The 5,851-nt window shown below is 36.0% G+C and overlaps 1 protein-coding gene across 1 annotated transcript in view; it reads right to left on the reverse strand.

Annotated features, from left to right (window-relative positions):
* zfpm2a (zinc finger protein, FOG family member 2a) overlaps window positions 1-5,851 on the reverse strand; it is a 197,439-nt gene that overhangs the window by 62,973 nt on the left and 128,615 nt on the right. The gene's annotated exons all lie outside the window — the stretch shown is intronic.

Raw genomic sequence — 5,851 nt, forward strand, 5'->3', positions numbered from 1 at the left:
GAGAAAACACACACACACACACACACACACACACACACACACACACAAATCATTAGGTTATTTGGGGACAATTTCGCAGCAAGCTCATAAGCAGAAGGAACTTTATAATTTTCAACAGAGCTCAACAATAAAGATTAGGCCTATATGTTTAATTCAGATTTTTTTCTTGAACTTTCAACAGAGGGAGTGTGACAATTTTGGGTCAGTTAATGACCCTTGCATTTATACATTTAATGTTATTTATTGATTATTATTTAGTTCAGTTAAGTGTCCAAAAATGAGTGATTGTCTTGAAAGCATCAATAAGAATGCGTTTATGAATTTATCGAGTTGTATTATAGATGTATTATTTCCAGCTAGTCAAACAAAATAAAATAAACTAAACGTACTGAATTGTATATGTGCACCTGTGTGCATATAAATGATTTAATTAACCTATAGTATGTCTCTCTGCGATCTCTTTCTGCCTACACCTTCCAAATTTACAAAAGCACACACACACACACACACACACACACAAATAAACAAACAAACAAATTAATAGATAAAAAAAAACGTTTTTTTTTTATTTTTTATTTGAGGATGAAAATAAAAACTGATCATTCTTTGGTGGTGGGGAACTATACATTTTATAAATATATTCTAGAGACATATATTCTTATGTGTAAATGTCAGTTTGTTCAGTATATTTATCAGAAAATGTTAATTTTGGGGTCAGTAAGATTTTTTTTTTTAAATAAATATTTTTTTATAAAGGCCTTAAGAAATAAATACTTTTATTCAGCAAGACACTGAAGACTGGAGTAATGACTGCTGCAAATTCAGCTTTGCATCACAGGAATAAATTACATGCTAAAATTTATTAAAATAGGAAATCTTTTTTTTAAATTGTAATAATATTACTGTTACTGTTTTCACTGTACTGTATTCTAGTTCAAATAAATGCAGCCTTGAGAGTATAAGATACTTCTTTCAAATCATTAAAAAAAGCTTCCCGACCCCAAACTTTTGAACATTGGCAAGTCATCACAATTTACAATAACAACATTAAAAAATCATAGAAATCCAAATATTTTACATTTCTGCAAAGTTTAGTGACAACGTGGCACTGGCCATCCTTATTGTTAAGATTTGATTTAACATCCTTCCCTCATTAAAAGGGAATAAACATAAAACTGAAACTTTTTAGGACAGACAAAACAATAATAAGACAACTAGTCTCTCCTGTGGATGAGAAGAGGAGAATTCTGGGATATATATGTACACATGATGAGAAATGACACTGAAGCTCAAGCGGTTTCTAGAGTTTATTGGTGTGTGTTCAGTATCAATAACCTTTCCACCAGCTCAGCGTCCTCTCATTTAACTCTGGCGAGTGTAGAATTATCAGCCCGAATTTTTCCCAACGATCCAGTTTCTGATCTCTCCGATTACGGCCTGATCTCAGGTGCCTGGGAATTGCAAAAAGAATGCGGATGGCTTTCGGAGAGGAGAAGGCGAGTGTTCAGGACTGAACTTTGGCCACATTGTGCCTCCCTATCGCCACCATCTCACTATTTCCTGCGACGGGCCCAGAAGAATTTAAAGAATCAATATCCATTTCAAAGACCGATTGAGGTTACGTTTTTATAATGCTCCGGCAAATTATTCAGAATGTGTAACGTCATTTTTCTTTTCTGGCTGGGGTCGAAATGCGCCGCTTTAAGTTCTATCTATAAGGTGAAAGCGGTAAGATAGAGAAAAGCTACTAAAATGCACTCGCACCCTTTTGTGGAGAAAGGGCCGCTGCTGCTGCCCGGCCATTCTCTATGCCAGTTTTTTTTCGATTTCATTTTTCAAATGGCTTTTTTTAAAGGCCAATGAAAGCCTCGAGAACATCTTCTCCTCACTCCGAGGCAGGATTGGTAGAGATCTTGGACAGCTGTTACAGTATCCCATTACTGGCAGGCAAAATGTCTGTCTTTCTGGGCCATTAGACTTGACGCCCCAGGCACACCTTCATTAGAGTGCAGCAGAAATAGTTTAGCTAAGTGAAAATGGGCTGGAGTCACTCTCAGGCGGCTCACGTGACATAATTTCCTTTCCGAGTCCACATCCCCTGCAAGTGCTGAGCTATTGCGATTTGCTCCTGCAAAGTATGCATTCACGACAGAAACACACTGTCAAACTATATGTCAGAAGGAAGTTTTGCTCAGCGGTTGCTCTTTCAAAGCTCATTTGATCATCAACTTTGTTTCAGGTGTTCTTTAAATTCTTTAGGAGAACTAAACAGACAGCGTAAATAGTTATAAAATTAATGTGGGTGGCAAAATTCAGATTATGAGAATTTAGAGAGAATCTATTGAGAAATATTTGAGACATAATATTGAGATCTCTCAAATTTGACTGCAGATTTGCTAAAAATAAAGGTTCCATGAAGAACCTTTAACATGCATGTTCCATTGCACAAAAAGTTATTTTAGTGGAAAAAGGTTCTTTAGATTATTAAAATGTTCTGCACACTAAGAAAAACATGTTCTTTTAAGAACTGTTCACTGAAAGGTTCTTTATGGAACCCACAATGGTGGCTCTGTGTAATCGCTGCAAAAACCCCCTTCTGGAGAGTAGTATCTTAGATTTTGAAACAGGTGAGAAACTCACAAAACAGTTCATTGTGAGATTACAAACATCATTTTCTCAGCAGAAGCAGAAGCAGAAAACTTGAGAAAAGTCTCCATTTGCTCTCCATTTAATTTAGGAGAAACAAATGAGGTATTAAAACATATTTTTGTTGTAATTTTTATCCATTTGCTCTCTATCTAATTCAGGAGAAACAACTGAGATGATTTTTCTTCATGATTCTTTCACTAAAACCTTGTCGTAAAGGGTGTTTTGACCCTCACCTAGTCTCACCCACCTGGACGTCTCTGTGGGCGTCTTTCCCCACCCTGGCAGTGAGACAGAGAACCCTCGGTCATTTAACATAGCTCCCGTTTCACATCTCAAATTAACCATACAATAACGTCTTACATCCAGGCTGACCTGAGAATTTTACAGGCCTGTCAAAGAGCACCGGAGACCGTCTGATTGTTGCCACGACAACTATCTAAAATGAGAATCAGATTAACCCTTTCTTTGATCCCCACCATCTGGAGTCATCTCTTATTCAGAAGCAAAGGTCTTTCTCTCCCTCTCTTTCTTTTAAGGCCCAGAAGCTCTCCAGCCAAAGCAGCTAATGATGCAACTCATGAAAAAAATGGCCCCACATGTGAATTGTTATATGTAAATGAGTATCATGTGATGCAAATCCTGCTATTTATCAATATTATATCCTGTATGCAGTCGTCAGATGTTTCAAAAGGCATTTTCAAATTATATGACATGACCTTCAGTGCGGTTCTGTTATCATCTCTGAGATTATTTAGTATTTTAATGCAATTTTGCATAGAAATATCTTTGACTATTATATAAATATGTACACTACTGGTCAGAAGTTTGGAATAATTAGATTTTACAGTAAAACAAAATACAGTAAAAGCTATAAATATTATTACAATTTAAAAGAAACATTTTCTTTTTTAATTAATTTTAAAATGTAATTTATTCCTGTGATGAAATCTGAATTTTCAGCAGCCATCGTATCACATGATACTTTAGAAATCATTCTAATATGCTAATTTTGTGTATAGTTTTTATCAGCTATTATTATAAAGACTTTTTTTCAAAAACAATAAAAAATCTTAATTATTCCAACCTTTTAAACAGCAGTGTAACATTTGCAACATTCCCATACTTTGCAAAGTATACATACTGCATACTATACTATTCTCTCATCGATCTGTCAGAGACCCTTGCATCACTCTGTATCTATTGAAACTGACCATTTGTTTAAACAAATATACAGTGCAATCTGTGATTTTAGCACTTGAATGATTTTAAGACATCTAAATTACAAAGATAGGCTCAATATGTTCAACTGAACAATCTTCAAGGTTAATATCATGAAGTAAAACAAAAAACTGATCAAAAACAGATTGCAAATAAACACACACATTCCATAATAAACCAGTAGATATCGTTTTGCAATCTCTAGTCGATGTACAAGTGAAGCGAAAGTGTCTCTCATTTGCAGACAGATGCTGAGGTGACGCTTGATTTAAGACCTTCACCCGAGGCGCTGTGTGTAAGTAACATATCTCTAGTCTCACTCCACTGCTTTGCCATCTCTCCCTCTCTCCATGTGTAAGAGATACAGTGACCAAAACAGTGTAGTCAGCGAGCGAGTGATTACAAACTGATGTTCCAAATTCGCTATAAAATGAAAATCAATATTTCCACAAGTTGCTGCAACATAAAAGATAACCTTCATTGATTTTTCACGACTTAGGCCTGTGTGATAAAATCTAATATAAATTTTCAGCTGGTCGGATTTGGATCAGAGCAGGGAAGCAGGGGCTGCCGATAAGTTCCTCGCTAACATCCCTCAGAGTTGGCTTTTTTCCCTCCCTTCCTTTTCCTTCTCTTTTTTCCCTTTTTTCTCTCCTCCACCTCTTTCCGAGCCGCAGCTGTACTATTTATAATTGGCCCCGGTATGAACGAAAGCTTCTATCGGGAATCAGCTCTAATTTTTATTACGGAGCAGCTAAAGCCTGTTCCAGATAATTTGGAAATTTCAGGGGGAATTGTGATGGAGCTGATGGCAGTGGCCCGCAGAATGGAGCTAACCTGTAATAGCCTGTGTGGCGGCAGCTGATTAAATGTTGCCATAGATGAAAGACCCGCCATCGCTGCAATAAATTAACCAATCACACAAATCCCAAGTCGCTGCTAATCCGGCCTTGATACCCTGATCCTCTGATCAGCTGAAGGAGGTGAAGGGAAGAAAGTGGCTGGGGACACTGTGAGCCACCCTGACTCCAGGCCTGTGTGTAAACAACTGGCTAATGATAGAGGTGCTGACCGACTGCTGCCACGGTCCCCAGTGCGGCTCACAGGGCCACCAGAAATCCCAGTGCCCACGCTACACACTATTCATTTCTGCTATTAAACTGCACAGGAAGAGATTAAAAGTGTGTTATACCTTTTGATTTTAAGCCTTTAAATCGACCAAAATCATAATTGTGAGGAAACAAAAAATAGTTTAGGGTACATCAAATATTAATTAATAAGTTATTATTATTATTATTATTATCAATCAAGAATATATGCATTTATAAAATTCAATGTAATACTTTTTTTTTTGTAGTACATTTACAGTATATGTATATTAAAGTGGCTGGTGACACTGTGAGCCACCCTGACTCCAGGCCTGTGTGTAAACAACTGGCTAATGATAGAGGTGCTGACCGACTGCTGCCACGGTCCCCAGTGCGGCTCACAGGGCCACCAGAAATCCCAGTGCCCACGCTACACACTATTCATTTCTGCTATTAAACTGCACAGGAAGAGATTAAAAGTGTGTTATACCTTTTGATTTTAAGCCTTTAAATCGACCAAAATCATAATTGTGAGGAAACAAAAAATAGTTTAGGGTACATCAAATATTAATTAATAAGTTATTATTATTATTATTATTATCAATCAAGAATATATGCATTTATAAAATTCAATGTAATACTTTTTTTTTTGTAGTACATTTACAGTATATGTATATTAAACCAACTTGAAATTTCTAGCTTTGGAGTTTCCTAATGCAACCAATGGAATATTAAATTTATAACAATGAAAATGTTGGAAAATTAAATGTCTCCCAATGTATTTGTAATGTATGTAAAATAAAGTGTAAAAAAGAAATAAATATATTCTAAATATTTGTTTAAATGGTTAGAAGTCACATTGGGATTTCCAAAAAAAAAAAAAAAAAAAAAAAAAT

Source organism: Sinocyclocheilus anshuiensis, unplaced genomic scaffold (assembly GCF_001515605.1).
Source record: "Sinocyclocheilus anshuiensis isolate Anshui unplaced genomic scaffold, SAMN03320099.WGS_v1.1 scaffold389, whole genome shotgun sequence".
In the NCBI taxonomy this organism is placed as follows: Eukaryota; Metazoa; Chordata; class Actinopteri; order Cypriniformes; family Cyprinidae; genus Sinocyclocheilus; species Sinocyclocheilus anshuiensis.